This window comes from Sinocyclocheilus rhinocerous, unplaced genomic scaffold (genome assembly GCF_001515625.1).
Source record: "Sinocyclocheilus rhinocerous isolate Xijiao unplaced genomic scaffold, SAMN03320098_v1.1 scaffold2043, whole genome shotgun sequence".
NCBI lineage: Eukaryota > Metazoa > Chordata > Actinopteri > Cypriniformes > Cyprinidae > Sinocyclocheilus > Sinocyclocheilus rhinocerous.
Genome location: NW_015652169.1, coordinates 644,748 through 662,953, shown reverse-complemented (window position 1 = coordinate 662,953; position 18,206 = coordinate 644,748). Strand labels below are relative to the sequence as shown.

The following is an 18,206-nucleotide window of genomic DNA, read 5'->3' as shown; positions in this document are numbered from 1 at the left end:
GATTTCTGGTAGCCAATGTTGACATTTGAAATCACCAAAACGAACACGCCCTATACCCCAAAAGGGTCTCGCCCCTATTTTGATAGCTCCGCCCCACACATACGTATGCAACCCAGGCAACGATTAGTTCTGAGAAACAAAGAAAAACCAATTTTACACCGTGTCTACACCGGACACCTACTTCTTGCCTTATTGCCTTAAGCCTTCTTTTGTTCCGCAGACGGTTTCCTCTTTTGTTTTTTATCCGCCATCTCTATCTTTCTGTCGCTTGGCTCGGCTAATGTCCGTCCTGTGCACTGAACGCTCTCTCCTCCACATCATGAGTAGACACGCCCCTTACTGCTGATTGGCTACAAGTTTGTTTTGCTACTCGGCCCGAATCATTTTTCTAAAGCGTTTTTGAAAAATCGCTTACCCCACCTTTAACAAACCGCATAAACAAGTACATTCACGCCTAAAAAATTCTTAAAACTACATTCCGTGACACAAGCACAGTATTATTTATAAAATTATAGTGGATTTGGACGTCCGCCATGACAGTCACTGTGAGAAATACTGCAAGCAGAGTGATACAAACGGTAAAACAGTTGGAGTTCTCATATCACTAGAATATTGCACTCCTCAGAGCCAATCAGAATCGAGGACCAGAAAGAACTGTTGTGTAAATTATAATAACAGCTGATGCAGGCTAAAGCGGTACCCTCTGTTATATATTTCTGTTTTATACCAGATGTGGTTGGGTGGGGCATTTAAACACAATTCCTATAGCTGAGCCACTTTAACCACTTCAAAGCATGCATGTGTGTGTTTAGAAGTGTGCAGTGTTTATGTGTTTTCCTGTTAACACACCAGTGTCTCTATGTGCTTTATTGTCCATGGTTCCCAACAGTACCTGATCAAAGTGAACGAGATTAAGACCAAGAAGGGAGTGGATCTCCTCCAGAATCTTATCAAGTATTATCATGCACAGTGCAAGTGAGTGTCCCAGAATTCTGTTTTCTCTTAACAGATGTATGGTCTGTTACTGTAATTCCTAAGAATTGTCTCCTAGATTAGTTAAGATATCCGTATTAAGTGTGTGAAGTGGAGATATATTACCTTTGAAGAGTTTGAAATTGTACACAGTTATTAAATGTACACTACCGTTCAAAGTTTCAAGGTTAGTGATATTTAAAAAAAAATTAATTAATACTTTTATAAAGCAAGGACAAAAGATCAAAAGTGACAGCGAAGGCATTTATAATGTTATAAAAGTTTTCTATTTCAAATAAATGCTGTTCTTTTGAACTTTCTATTCATCAAAGATTCCTGAAAAAAATGTATCCCGGTTTTCACAAAAAAGCAGAAAAAAAATTAAATGTATTCATATAGCTAACAGTTATTTTAACATGTAGTAATATTTCACTGTATTGATTTTTGATCAAATAAATGTAGCCTTGATGAGCTTATTTCAAAAACAATAAGAAAAAAAATCTTATTGACCCCAAACTTTTGAATATTATTTGATGTAGTGTTGAACAAATGCCTTACAGCCTTTCATTTGCTCTTCTTGTGTTTTCTTTCAGTTTTTTCCAGGATGGCTTGAAAACCGCTGACAAGTTGAAGCAGTATATAGAAAAATTAGCAGCTGATCTCTATAATGTTAGTTAACCTTTCATTTTATAATTATTTTTGCTGTTTTCTGTTAATATGTTGTTAGTTCAGTTATACTACCGCTCTACTTGTGAGAACATTATGATTATATTAAATATGATATCATGAGACAAGCATTATTAATATGAGCCTATGAAAGTAAAATATTGTCTCATATTCAGACAGAAAAAATATAGATCAAATCAAACTGTTCCTTCGAACATGTAATAAATGTTCACTAGCAATGCCTTCTCAAGAGAGTGTTTACTGTTATGAAACATCTTAAAATGAGGTGTTTGTTTTATATTGCTTATTTCGCCCTATATTTTAACACATTACATTTGTTTTGTCAGATAAAACAGACCCAGGACGAAGAGAAAAAACAGCTCACAGCTCTCAGAGACCTCATTAAATCGTCTTTACAACTGGACCAGAAAGAGGTAGGTACATCACCGGAGGATATATCCTCTGTCTTTAATCCAAAATAATTTGATGAGACCTTTTTGTCTTTGATTTACTGATCACAGAGTAATTTATCAGAATAGTGCCAATTCCTTTCATAAACATCATGTAGAATTGTCTTTGTATGCAAAAGTGGATTTACATGCTGTACTCGACATTAAAGATACGAGTCCGGATGTGAATTTGCTTTTCATGTCCAGTTTGTCATGACATTTGCCGCCTCTGTGAGACATGTGAAGCAAGTTTTCAGTGTTTGTGTGCAAGCGTACACGTTCGTTCTCATGAGAGAGAGGAAACATGGACATGAGGGTCAGGCAGTGACAACACGAGCTCTTTTGTAGAGCCCAGCGTTTGATCTTTTATGTGTTTTGTTTGGAGTTGATGTCCATTTGAACCGGACGTCTCTGGTCTCGATTGAATAACAATGTTCTGTGTTGTATTATCCTCGAACGCGGCTGTGAATATTGTATAATGTAAGGTTCGCTCTTATTTTTATTCTATGCACACTGCAATAATAACAATCTGACATCTGGATTTCTGACTCCTTTTTCCCTTTCACTGCCTTCCAACTGAAGTCTAGGAGAGTAAGTTCATAAAAGTAACATCTAATGTTGCCAGACTGCTTTTCCCCCATTTGATTTTATTCTATATATAATGTGTGTTCAAAAGTCTGAAAGCGCTACTAAAAAAATAATTTAATTTTCCTTTAGTTTTGCATTTTTCTAATTTAATAATGTAGAATTACATATAACATTTACATTTTGTGTAAAACATAAACATTTTACATAATTTTTTTCTTTGTTCAAAATTCAAAAACTTTCTTTTCAGTTTTAATGAAAAATAAAAATCCCAGACTTTTAATGTAGTTTCAGATTTTGATCACACTGTTTTTTTTTCTTCAAGAAAGAAAAAAGGTTTTACTCAAACTATAATCATGTCATGCTTTTTATTTATTAGATTATGGCAGTTTTTTTTGATGATGTGCAGGATTCTCAGAGCAAGCAGAGCGGGTACAGTATGCACCAGCTACAGGGCAATAAGGAGTTTGGCAGTGAGAAGAAGGGCTATCTGTTTAAGAAAAGTGATGGGTGAGCTCAGTTTGACGTGAAATGTAGTCTGATGTTGTTGTTGTTGTTTTTAAATATTCTGTGTAGTGCCACTTAATTGTCTCTTTATCGTGCCTAATGGAATTGGCTACACTGTAATTAATTAATTGATTCAACATTAGCACATTGCTTCTGAGCACTGCTTTCTCAGGCTTTAGAGTGTCAAGCCATTCAAATAAATACAGTATAAACATCAGGCACCAAGATGCTTTTCCCTAGATGCAACATTGGCACTCTCCTTAAATAAGCTGTTTTTAAAGAAATAGAGGCACAAATGTTATGTTTAAATTACTACATAATTGAATGTTAATAATGTTAATAATGCATGTTAATTTGTTAGAAAGGATGTTATCTAACATACTACTATTCAAAAGATTGGGCTCAGTAAGTTTTTTTTTTTCCGGTCCGGTCCAGTACAAAATTAATATTTAAATTCAGCAAGGACACACTAAATTGAATAAAGGTGACAGGTAATGTTACAAAACACACTGCTTTCAACAGTTATATTAATAATGTTTTCAACATTGATACAAATATGAGATGTGTCTTGAGAATCAGCATATTAATTTCTGAAGGATCATGTGATACTGAAGACTGGATGAGACAAAACTGAATTTGAATTCTTTTGAAAAAATGTAAAAAAAATTCCTGCTTTTCCCTCCAATTCTTAGAGATGCTAAGGAAGGATGTAATAATTTTTTTTCTCAGGATCCGCAAAGTGTGGCAGAGGAGGAAGTGCTCAGTGAAAAACGGCATTCTCACCATCTCCCATGCCACAGTGAGTACTTGTCATACTGCAAGATATACTCATGCTTGGTGACTAGCTGATATTTGCATTAAAAGGATACTTGTCTCATTATAGTACTACTTATCGATCGAAAGAAGGTAATATTTTTAAGTTAGATTTTTTTAATTATTATAGTTGTAGCTTTCAAACTGTTGTATATAAACAGTGACGCAACACAGCTGCCACAGTTTAATTATCTTAAGACTTTTCGTTTCCTCATTATAGCACTGAAAACTCTCACTCGCTGTGTAAAGGTGAACATGGGGGGTAGTGCTGCCCAGTTACCATGGAAACATGCACCCGGTGCGATCTGACTCATACACTAATGATATTAGCACGAGCGAGACCCAGCATGCTCCGGGCCCCAGGTGGTCTATGAGTTTCCTCGTGTAATCTGCTGAAAGGACGCTGTTGCTCAGCAGATGCCGTGTGGAGCGAATGCATTTTGCTCTCCGATCTCTGTGGCAATGTGCTCATATTCCTGTCTGATAGCATTTTAATATGAAGAACTTTTCTGCTATCACGTCTGTGTGTTTCATCAGTATAAAAGTGCTCCTGCAGTGCTGGTATTTCTGTTTAGTCACCTTGGGTTTAACAAAATGAAGTTTTAATTTGTATTAATTATTCAGAAACAAAACAATGAGTCATGATAGTTGTTACATTTATATTGAACATGAATGTTTCCCGAATTTATTGAATGGTAATACAGTGGGTTAAACACATCCCATGGTTTTTTCTTAAGTCTGTAATTTTTGAAGAAACAACTGGTTGCAAATGGAGCATCCAATACAGGATGTATTGGATACTCCATTTGTAACCAGTTACTTGTTATTTATTATAAACGGTGAGAAATATTTTACATGTATCTGAAGTATGATTTCTTAAATACTGCCTACTGTAGATGTCAGACAAGATCTGTACTGGCAGTTCATTTTTTCACAACTGTTATTGTTACCAATATGGAGCTGTAGACATCTGTTTTATCACATTACATCCAGCTAATGCTTTTGTCTGAAGAGCCTTTTTGTAGATTAAAAAAAAAATTTAAATAATAATTTTTTAATAATTTTTGTTTTTCATAATTTTTTTTTCCAGTAGAACCTTCTCTCTAGGATTTGAGTTAGATATACAGAAAACTAATTGTGAATATGAGTGTTTAGTCTGTATACTTGAATACTGTTACAACAGTATGTTTAGTAACATATGCATCAATTAATAAGTTGAGCAATACATTTTTTTTTTTTTGCCCTTCCAATATTTTCACTGGCCCCACTACAAAGATATATATGTTATTTTGGCAGCGTTTTTTTTTTATGTGTGAACAAGAAATCAGTTATATATTTTTTCAGTAAATGTTTATAAATAATTATTGAAATAAATAACAAAAAAATATATACAATATAATGCAATAAAATAATTTATAACAACAAATAACATTAATTTTTATTTATTTACAATAATAGCTGAAATTCAAAAATTGTACATTCATAAAAAGCAATGGGATTTTTTTTTTAAACTCATTGTAACTAACTAATGCTTCCAGGTCACTCTTCCAGTTTTGACAAAGCCTCATGTTTGTTAGCCAGGTAAATGTCTTGATGACATATTTGGTCTTATAGGGCAAGTGACAGGTCCATCGAGTCTCAAACTGAGGCTCTCAGGCTATCTTCATTGCTGAGCCCTGGCGAAGCTCTGTTATGTCTGTCTATCTGCGGGTCATTTACTCACTGTAATTACGCTGTGTCCAGTCCAACAGGCAGCCGGTGAGACTGAATCTGCTGACCTGCCAGGTTAAACCCAGCGGAGAGGATAAGAAGTGCTTTGACCTCATCTCCCGTGAGTGGCTACACATTTCCTCCGCCAAACTTCAGAGTACTTTCATCCATACCAAGTGCTAGCATGGCCTCTGGAAGTCTAACTCCATTACTCGGCCAGAGAACACTAAGTGCAGTGTTCAGGGCAGTTAACATAATGCACTTCTTTCCCCTAATAATCTGTCTGCTTATTTCCCCCTGCAGATAATCGAACATATCATTTCCAGGCAGAGGATGAACAGGAGTTTGTGATGTAAGTGTGAATGTGTGAGGTAGAGAGTTGATTCCATCTGTTATTTCTCTGTTCTCATGCTCACGAGTGAGAACAAGATGTGTGTGTATGAGTGCTTCTGCATGTTAATGAGATGAATGTGTGTTTGTGTGTATTTCATCCTTGGCTGGGCTATAAACAGTTCCGTTTTTTTTTTTTTTGTGGAAAAAATGCAGACGTTTAATTTCAGCAAGAATGCATTAAATTTAATAATCAATAATGGAATTGAAATAATCAATAAACGTTCTATGTATCACAGTTTCCACAAAAATATTAAGCAGCACAAGTGTTTTCAACTGTGATGATAAGAAATGTTTCTTGAGCAGCAAATAAGCATATTAGAATGATTTGTGAAGGATCATGTGACACTGAAAACTGCAATAAGTGTTGCATTATATTTTTGATAAATTTAATTCATCCTTGCTGAATAAAAGTATGCATTTCTTTAAAAAATAAAATCTTACTGACCCCAAACTTTTAAACAGTACTATATATATATGGATTTTTCATCTTACATGACAATATTTGCTGTATATATGTATAATCTAAGAATAAAGTGAAAGCCAGTAAATTCATTGTGAATATTTTGTGAATATTCAATATATTGGCCATCCTTTTTGTGTAGTATATTTTGCTGTGAGTTATTAAGCTTGTGTGTGTCTGTTGATATATAATATCTGTATGTCACATTTATATTAATATATAAATGAGTGTTTGTGTGTAAACGTTGTATGCAAACCTTTATTTGTTCGTGTGGTGTTTCACATAATTTATCGCATGTGGGTGTCCATCTGTAGAGGTGTGCAAGCGATTAATGCATATATGTGAATGTGTGATGTGCAGATGGATCTCAGTGCTGACTAACAGTAAGGAGGAGGCTCTGAACATGGCGTTCCGTGGGGAGCAGAGTGCTGGAGATGACAGTTTGGAAGACCTGACCAAAACCATCATCGAGGACGTGCTGCGCATGCCTGGAAACGAAGTCTGCTGTGACTGTGGTGCACCAGGTTAGCTGAGTTAGTATATGAAAGTTTTGTAGCAGTTGGATCTGACACAAAGTCCCCACTTTGTCAGTGCAGCAAGCAAGGTATCAAAATAGAGTTTTATAGCTTCATGCGCCACCTTGTGGCTGAGAAGTGAATGGCAGAATGCACAGTCCTCAACAAATACAATAAAAGACCTAATTTTCCCCTTTTTCATCTGCTCTAGAGCCTAAATGGTTATCCACTAACCTGGGCATCCTGACATGCATCGAGTGTTCTGGGATTCACAGGGAAATGGGAGTCCATATTTCACGCATCCAGTCCATGGAACTCGACAAACTCGGCACTTCTGAACTCTTGGTAATCTGAACATTAATCTGGTCATTTAAAATATTTAAAAAAAATTTGGGGTCAGTAAGTGTTGTTTGATTCTTTTAGCAATTATATAGCAAGGATGTATTTCATTGATCAAAATTGGCAGTTAGAACTTTTATAATCTATATAAAAATGCAGTTCTTTCTATTTATCCAATAATTATGAAAAAAAATGTATCACAGTTTTCCCTAAAATTAACCAGCACAACTGTTTTCAACAGTGATAATAATAAGAAATGTTTCTTGAGCACCAAATCAACATTTTAGAATGATTTCTGAAGGATCATGTGACATTGAAGACTGGAATAATGATGCTGAAAATTCAGCTTTGCATCACAGGAATAAATTACATTTTAAAATATATTAAAATAGAAAACAGTCATTTTAAATTGCAATAATATTTCACAATATTACTATTTTTTTGCTGGATTTCAAATCAAATAAATGCAGCCTTAGTAAGCATGAGAAAATAGTCATTTAAATAATATTACCAATCTCAAAACATTGGCAGTTAGAACTTTTATAATCTATATAAAAATGCAGTTCTTTCTATTTATCCAATAATTATGAAAAAAAATGTATCACAGTTTTCCCTAAAATTAACCAGCACAACTGTTTTCAACAGTGATAATAATAAGAAATGTTTCTTGAGCACCAAATCAACATTTTAGAATGATTTCTGAAGGATCATGTGACATTGAAGACTGGAATAATGATGCTGAAAATTCAGCTTTGCATCACAGGAATAAATTACATTTTAAAATATATTAAAATAGAAAACAGTCATTTTAAATTGCAATAATATTTCACAATATTACTATTTTTTTGCTGGATTTTAAATCAAATAAATGCAGCCTTAGTAAGCATGAGAAAATAGTCATTTAAATAGTATTACCAATCTCAAAACATTTGAACAGTAATTTGTATGTATGTTAATTACAAATTATCAAGCTTTCTATATCAGCTTTTTGACGAATGTATTTCTATTTAGAAATGCACAAATTATAGTTATGCTATGAACTGTTAATATGCTTGTTACTAATAGCTGATTGCAATTTTTCCACAGTTGGCTAAGAATGTGGGTAACAGCAGTTTTAATGAAATATTAGAAGGGAATATGCCGAGTCCTTCGCCAAAGCCAACACCATCAAGTGACATGTGAGTACCAGCCTACATAGCAGACATGTAACAAATGTAGACAGAACTACAGACTTTAGCTATGAGAATGACCCTTTGTTTAGTAGTTAATGCACTCATTTATGTAAAGCAGTATATGCTTTGAAATGAGGTTTTAAATCTTGTAGGACCGAGAGGAAGGAGTACATAAACGCGAAGTATGTGGAGCACAGGTTTGCTCGGAGGACAGCCACTACAGCCACAGCCAGACAGGGTGACTTGTACGAGGCCGTGAGAACTCGAGACCTGATGGCTCTTATTCAGCTCTATGCAGATGGAGTGGAGCTAATGGATCCATTTCCAGAAGCAGGACGGGTATTGATCTCTGACTAATAGTTTGTCATGGACCTACTGATTTATATGCTGCTTATTTAGAGAAATATAGTCATTTATTCCCCAGAATGTACATGAACTGACTTCAGGACAAATGACTAGTGTGGCTTTTTGCAAATGTGAGGTTGAAGCGATGGTTGCCCAAGGGTTCATCAGTATTCAGTTTTTTTTTTTTTGTAAGATGCTTCCTGTTCATTTTAGAGGATCTGAAATCTGCTTGTTCACACAGAAAATTGAAAGAATAAGCTATATAGCTATATAGCATATTTGATTAAATTCAAATAATTCTCAGTAATGCTGTCCTGATTCTGACTGAATTACTGTCAACAGGACCCGGGAGAGACAGCGCTGCACTTTGCTGTGCGGACATCAGACCAGACCTCACTGCACCTGGTGGACTTTCTCGTCCAAAACAGGTATCGGACAGAATATTCTGTTGTGCACATTAGTCCACTGGAGAAAATTAAGCTGCAAGATGGTAAATATGGATGTGTGTGTGTACAGTGGAACTCTAGACAGACAGACGGATAGTGGAAACGCTGCTCTCCATTACAGCTGCACATATGAGAAGACAGAGTGTCTCAAACTGCTGCTCAGGGGAAAACCATCTATTGACTTGGGTAAGTGGACTATCTTTAGCATCTCCCCAAAGATGTTTCAATAGAGACATCATCTGCAGTTATTTCAAAATAAATGTGATATTTATTACTTTGAATTTGTGTGATGATTGATTGTTGTAAATTATTTCAGCTTAAAGGAACACTCCACTATTTTTGAAAATAGGCTCATTTTCCAACTCCCGTAGAGTTAAACAGTTGAGTTTTACCGTTTTCGAATCCATTCAGCCGATCTCCGGGTCTGGCGGTAGCACTTTTAGCTTAGCTTAGCATAGATCATTGAATCTGATTAGACCGTTAGCATCTCGCTCAAAAATGACCAAAGAGTTTCTATATTTTTCCTATTTAAAACTTGACTCTTCTGTAGTTACATCGTGTACTAAGACGGACGGAAAATGAAAAGTTGCGATTTTGTAGGCCGATATGGCTAGGAACTATACTCTTATTCCGGCGTAATAATCAAGGAACTTTGCTGCCTATTTTCAGGCGCTGCGTAATATCATTGCGCCTGCTGCACCCATGGTACGGAGTTGGAAAATGAGCCTATTCTCAAAAATAGTGGAGTGTTCCTTTAAAATTGTGAATTGTAAATGATAATGTATAGAACAGTTGTATGAAAATGTATATTGTTAAAAATTGCAATTTAACAGTTTTCTATTTTAATGAAATGTATTTTTGTAATGGCATAGATGAATTGAATGCATCCTTTCTGAAGTATAATTTTTTTCTAAAAAAAAATTCTAAATAAACTTGGAGGCTCGTCCTCCGACATGTTTCATTCCTCAAATTCTTTGCACAGAGTAATACACAGTTGTCACCACACCTAACCTGGAGGCTTTGCTTTTTTGCTTCTTGCACAATATAAATATATGTAAATTTTCCAAAACATAATATATAACTGCTAAAAATCTAAAAACAAAGTTATTGTTTATTCTTAATTTAATTACAATAGTTATCTCAAGGCTCTTCTTATGCGATTTATGTGTTTTATTTCAGTGAATCAAAATGGGGAGACAGCTTTGGACATTGCCAGACGACTGAAAAATGCACAGTGTGAAGAGCTAGTGAGTGTGATCATTTTGTACACAGTGCTTATTCTTCTGTGTTGCCGACACTGTTAATTACAGAAGAATTTTGCCATACAGCCACCTGCAGTTTCACTATACAGTCATGTAATTACTCAAAACATGGCCTTTTCTGGCATTAATGTCAGAGAGGAGAAGTGTATTACATTAATGGTTTGTGATTGGATGCGCAGCTGGTGGAGGCAGCAACCGGGCGGTTTAATCCTCATGTGCATGTGGAGTATGAGTGGAATCTGCGGCTGGAGGAGATCGACGAGAGTGACGATGACCTAGATGACAAGGTTTGTGCGCCTACCTTTTATTTTGTCCCATATCTCCCTATACTAGAGCTCTGCTTTACTCTGTCAGTTAAGAGCTCCTTTTTTATGCACCTCGTACAGTAAGCATGAGCATTATGAGTAATTTTCTGTATTAAGAGAAAAATAAGACAAAAAAACTTTACCGGAGTTACCCAGAGTTTACATTGAAAACAATTTGAGAAGTATATTGCTGCTGTTAGAGTAATGCACATATAAATAGTATGGTATAACTCAGTCTATCCACCTTATTTTGCAATGTGAAGCAAACCATTTTCTGTGAATGTGCTAGACTTCCAATTCATTAGGAGCTATATGTAAATAATTACAAGAATAACAAAGTACAGTAAACTGTAATGTATTTATATACATATAAATATACACAGTACACACATATATTATGTAAACACATACTTTTATTTTGGAAGCAATTAATCGCGATCAATCAATTTAACAGCCTTACTCTCTGCCCACTAAGACACAGAAAATTATTTTATAAGGGGCAAAGTTTCTCAAAGCGATTTCAATTTATTCCTAAATCAAAATCACATTTGATTGCATCTTAAAAGTGGATCCTCATCTGCAGAGATCCATGACTTGAGAAATGAAAACTGAAAACGGCAATGAGAATCAAAATATTGCTACATTTAGACACCACCTCAACAGTGCATATCTACAGCGCCACCCAGTGCATTCAGTTGTAATAGCAAGGTTTTACTATTTTCAAATAAATAGTTTTTCCATCCCCAGCCCAGTCCAGTGAAGAAAGAACGTTCTCCCCGACCTCAGAGCTTCTGTCATTCCTCAAGCGTGTCCCCTCAGGAGAAGCTGTCCTTGCCGGGGTATTTAGGACACAAGGACAAACAGCGACTCTCCTACGGAGCCTTTGCCAATCCCGTCTACAGCACCTCCACCGATACACCTGTGTCTCCAGTATCAGAGGGGCCCACAATAGCCAGCAAGACCACTTCAAAAGGTATACACACCTTTATTAAGATTAATATGCATGACACTGCAGAAAAAAAAACGAGTAGGCCAGGTGCCTGGAAAGGTAAAACATGTTGGTATATTGACATGTTTGCATGTTCCTGATGTCTTTGCATTAACTCTAATTGCGGGGGAGGTGTAATGTGCTATCAATGGAGGTTAATCGTGAGTGATTATGAAACATCCTCTCACACCACAACCACTGTTTGCTTGCAAACTGAACTGGAATGTGCAACCTTTGGCTTTAGTTTCAACTAATCGGATATTAGCCTGCCGCCTGCATTCTGGGATCATATCAGGCCTCACTTGTTTTTCGACCAATCACGTCATCTCGTCACTCTTTCAGCTCCGTCCACTGGACCGCCCACCTCCCTGCCGCTGGGATCACAATCGAGTGCAGGAGGCAGCTCCACTCTGTCTAAGAAGAGAGCGCCTCCTCCACCTCCCGGACACAAGCGCACCCTCTCAGACCCCCCCAGCCCCATACTTCAGGGCCCGCAGAGCAAAGGTGCGTCCAGGTGGCAACATCTCCGTTTTGTGACTGCAGAAACAACATTCCGTCGCCACCTCTGCTGACAGAAAAGAGCAAAATTCTTGCAATTTTGTTGTTTTGGTGCTGATAGTGGTGGTGGTGGTGGTGTGAAGTGGGTGGGTATGAATTCTGAGACTGATCTTCATATGCCCATTGCAATGAAGTGATACTCTGAGTAATTGATTTAGGGCTCTTGTTCTTGAGTATGTGTTAATGATCAAAGTCAGAGCTTTCTGAGTATTATAATACTCGTGACATAACAAACACCCAAGGATGTTAATACAATTATTGCTTGACTTTACATTTTCTTCAGTATTTTCTCTTTCCTCACCCCACAATGAGAGTTAAAGTGGTTAATCTCCATTTGATATTCATATTAATCAGCTTAAGGCTGCTTTCTTTTCATTTTGTGATTCAGAGCTTTGCAATTTAATAACAACAATTAATTTTGTTCATGTTGTGTTGCATTTTTGCAATTAAATTAGCCTACTAATTTGTTTAAAGGTAAAGTGTGTAATTTCTGTGCTATTAGCTCCACCAGCAAGAATTTAGAATAACTAAAATTAAAATGGTGGTTAAAATTTGTTAATAATAATTACGATTAGATTGAAAATCAATTTAGGAAATAATGTCAAAATTGTAACATTGTTTTATCATTTTAATTTTTGAATATAGTCGAGAATGTCAAGAATTTATTTTTTTAAAGGAGACATATTATGCCTTTTTTTACAATATGTAATATAAGTCTCAGGTGTCCCTAGAATATATCTGTGAAGTTTCAGCTCAAAATACCCCACAGATCATTTATTATATTATTTTGAAAATGCCTATTTTGAGTGGAAGCAGAAACAGGCTGTTTCAAAGCCAGAACAGTTAGCATGTTTTGCTCAAACTTTCGCCATGGCATTAGAACTGGTACACCGTTGTCGCTTGCGAAATCAAAATGACAGCTCCAGGGGTGTAAACTTTTACAGATTAAGGAGCGGTAATATTATAATGAGATCCCTTTGCGACGTCACTAGGGGAGTGAAATCAGACACGCTCGTTACTGGGTTCATCTTTTTCACGTTTCCTTGGGTGGTAGATGCACCAGGGACCTGATTATAGCTCTTAAAACCTGGAAAAGTCCGATTTTCATGATATGTCACCTTTAAATGACATTGGATGTGTTTAGAAACTTATATGCTTGGTTCATTTAATGTGCCCAAATACATTTTGCTAGGTTCATTTAGCGTTAAATAATAGTCTGTTTAACAAATACAAACCAATAATACATTAATGCTTTTTAAAAGTCTTACCGTACATACAAAAATATACCGTATTTGTGAAAAGTGCCAGTTTTCAAACAGGTTTCCCCAAACACTCTAATCTAATCTTCCATTGGTCGGATAAACAGATAGTTTGCCCCCAAACTCATGTCATTGGTTGAGCTAATTTTGTTCTGTTGCACTGGTTGTGATGCCCTAACAAACTGACAGCTTTTATATTTTTTTCAGAGAAAATCAACATGCAGTTGGCTTGCTTATAGTTAACTTGGCATATTAAGCTGGGATTGGAGAAAATATTTTAACATAATAAAATAAGCATCATCATTTAGTAACTTGTTCTTGGTAACATCAATGAAAGTCCCATGCACATAAAAACAAGAGTGTTAAACATGGCCAAAGCTCTTAATGAAATACAGGAACTTCAAACCCGCTTTAAACCTCTTCTCTCTTTTTATTTTGAACCTCATAGGAAGTGAGTCCACACCTCCTTCTGCAAATTGGACGTCCCCGGCCAATAAGTTTGAGGGAATTCAGCAGCAGCAAAGGTGCTGCACCACACTCACATTCAGACAAACCTGCTTGATATAGAAAACCTGCTGTTTTTTTTAAATGTACATTTAAAATGGGAATGGAAAAAATTTAAATTTTAAAAATTTAATAGTCCTATTTTGCACAATAATCATTTGTGCATTTTACTGCATGTCAAATTGATCTTGAAGGTAAAAACATGAGACCATAAAGATTTAGCGTTTATAATTTTCATGTTACCTTTGAAAATCCATCATGAAGGTTTTTCTAGTCTGTTATAGAGATATTAATGACATGCCCTTCTTGATTTCAGCACTACTTCTATGAACACAAAAGCAACATTTGGCCCACGAGTTCTTCCCAAACTACCTCAAAAAGGTACATTTCACATGACATTAACTATAAGTGATTTATTTATATTTCTAATTTTGAACTTTATATCGACCTACACATCTTTCAGTGGCACTACGAAAGATTGACACATCCACCTCCCCTCAGTGGACAAGTCCGGTCCTGATGTGCTGCAGAAACCCCCACAGGCCCAGGACACTCCTCCCACCAGAGCTTCAGATACAATAACTAGACCCACTGAGCCGCCACCTAAAATCCCACAACCCGCAGAACGCTCCCAGCCTGTGGAGGTGCCGCAGAAACCGCATATCTCAGACCTTCCCCCCAAGCCACAGCTATCTGATCTTCCCCCAAAACCACAATTGTCGGATTTACCTCCCAAACCTCAGCTTTCTGACCTGCCCCCGAAACCTCAGCTTAAGGATCTTCCCCCTAAGCCGCAGCTCTCTGACCTCCCATCCAAGCCTATGATGTCTTCAGCAGCTGAGACCACACAGAGGCAAACATCGCAGGAGGAAACAAGTCCAAAGCCCCAGCTGACAGAGCTGCAGTCATCCAGTCAGCAGGAGCAGCTCTCTCCAAGACAGGCCAGTGAGGACACTAATGGTGCACCTGCAGGAGCTGTGGAAATGCCAGTCCCGATGCCACGGAAAATAAACACAGTGGTGAGTGGAAGACCTTTTAAAAAGTTTTATATATGTACTGTGGACCCAAAAGGTTTTAGCTTAACAACCAGTGCACAAATTATTTTTTGTCCTCACTTTAAAGGGACAGTTCACCCAAAAATGAAAATGTTGTCATTAATTACTCACCATGTCATTCCAAACCCATAAGACCTTCGTTCATCTTCGGAACACAAATTAAGATATTTTTGATGAAATCCAAGAGCTTTCTGACCTTGCATAGACAGCATGCAACTACCATGTTCAAGGCTCAGAAAGGTAGAAATGACATTGTTAAAATAGTCCATGTGACATGTAATTTTATGAAGCTACGAGAATACTTTTTGTGCGCAAAGAAAACAAAAATAATGACTTTATTCAACAATTTCTTCTCTTCCGTGTCAGTCTTGATGCGCGTTCATGAGAGTACCATTTTTGGGTAAACTATCCCTTTAACAACCTATATCTATTATTTTATCGTTGTAAAACTAAACACATTTAGCATAATATTGAGCTTAAAAAGTGAAATAAAAAAATGAATATGTAAAAAAATCATTAGTTTAGATATTTTCTTAGTTAAAAAAATACATTTATTTATATATCAAAGAATCCTGTAAATCATGGTTTCCACAAAAATATTAAGCAGCACAACTGTTTTTAACATTAATATTGTAAAGAAATGTTTCTTAATCACCAAATTAGCATATTAGAATGATTTCTGAAGGATCATGTGACACTGAACCATGTAGTAATGGTTATAAAATATATAATATAAAAAATAAAATAAATATGAAATAGATTTTAAAATATATCAAAACCGTTATTTTAAATCATACTACTTCACATTGTCCTGCTTTTGCTGTATTTTTCATTTATTGAATGCATCTTTGGTGATCATAAGAGACTTGTTTCAAAAACAACAAAAAAATCTATCTGACCCCAAAATTTTGATCAGTAATGCATACTGGAAATGATCAACAGGTGTAACACTAATAACTGGAGATCATCTCTGTGCAGGGCAAGAACAAAGTAAGGCGTGTGAAAACCATCTACGATTGCCAAGCGGATAATGACGATGAGTTGACTTTTGTGGAGGGGGAGGTTATAATTGTTACAGGAGAGGAAGACCAGGAGTGGTGGGTAAGTAAATCTGCGCAGTGCGCTTGCCACTAGCATTGTTAATTCCGTTTTAGGACAGACCATCACATTCATCAACCTGCCTTTTTACAGATCGGGCACATAGAGGGGAAGCCTGAACGGAAAGGGGTCTTCCCAATGTCCTTCGTGCACATTCTGTCAGACTGACAGCGTATAAGCGGCAGCCGAGAGGCTCTCTAACTAGCACAAGCTCCGCTCTCTCTGGCCTCACACTGGACTGTGGGCATTGCCTCTGTACATAGCTGCTGAAACCCAAACAGTCCCCAAACCAACGAAACATGAAGTATCAAACCCATGCTCCCTTAATCCTCAAGGGTAAAATGTGTAAACTATGTGTTGTTCATAAACTGTGTTATCCTGCCTACCAGTATTATCGTAGCCATGGCAGTGTTTCAGCATGGAGAGGGATGGAACCTTCAAGTGTAGTTTATTATGGGTTTTGTTTCTCTGTTTTAGGTCATGTTACGATTAAATAATATCAACTAAGGAATAAATAACGGGAATTCAGCACAAAGAACATCTCTGCTCCGTGAACAAGACAAAACAACTTCATGATTGTGGTATAAAGTTGTGGACGCACCATTCCTGGACTGTTTTGTTTAGATCCCATTGATGAGCCCACTGTTGGACCACGTCTATCTGTTTAGATGTTCAATCCAGCACAACTCCAGATCATGGATTCTTGTGTTGCTAATATTGTAGCATAATAAAGTCTGGAAACAGTCAAAAGGACAACTTCACATTTAAGTGAATAAACTGGATTCAGTCCTAATGTTAAATTTAGGATGAATTTTGCCACTCTCACCTTTTTTTTCTCTGTTTGCTGCACTGTAAGTTCAGTCAGAAAGAAAATCAAACTTGGCTATCAAGTCTTCGAATCTTAAAATAAAGACTTTACGTTGAAACCATGTAGTCTATGTTATTTATTTATTTATTCTTCAGGCTGGGTTATTTGACACAGTGTCAGTATAAAAAAAAAAGACTTTCAATACTTTTCTGAATTTTGGCTCATGGTATTCATTAACATCAATACTAACTGAAAAGCACACAGATTTTTTTTTAATGAATCTGCATGAATTTCACGTACACATTAAATTTTTTTTCCCCTCAAAATGTTTTTAACATTGATAACACCAATGATATGTCCATAATTTTTTTAAATAATTTTTTATATTAATAATGACTTATTTTCATGCTGAAAATCAGCCTCTATTAAGTGTTTTACTATTTTGTGTATTATTTTAATGGAATCATTAATACATATGAATGTTGTTTAAATGTTAATATAAAATTATTTATCTTTTATATTGGATTTCTTCAAATATTTAAAGGGGTCATATGATGCTTTTTTAAAGATCATTATTTTGTGTATTTGGTGTAACAGAATATGTTGACATGCTTTAATGTTCAAAAAACACATTATTTTTCAAATACATCTTCTTTATGCACCAAGAGCTTGTAACACTCTAAAGAGAAAGGAAAAAATGAAATCGCATCATATGACCCCTTTAAAGTCACCATGCTTATAAATTGAGAATGACCCATAAAGCACAACTTTACCTGTTGTATCAGCCCCACTACCGTGCTAAAGAACTAGAGCATTTCCATATTTTCATTACACAAACATTGCTTCATTGATAAAGCGAACGTTCTATCGTATTGTTTGCGCTTTTCAGCGTGCAATTAGCATATCTGAGCTCAAAACATAAGTGAAAGCAAAGTCATCCAAAACAGATAGAGAACGTTACATGCATAGTAAAACTAGCCAGCTTCCGCTCTCGAAA

At 36.1% G+C, this 18,206-nt stretch overlaps 1 pseudogene; it reads left to right on the top strand.

Annotated features, from left to right (window-relative positions):
- The window catches only part of LOC107713993 (arf-GAP with SH3 domain, ANK repeat and PH domain-containing protein 1-like), a 46,498-nt pseudogene extending 29,683 nt beyond the window's left edge, over window positions 1-16,815 (top strand).
- The last annotated feature ends 1,391 nt before the right edge of the window (window positions 16,816-18,206 follow it).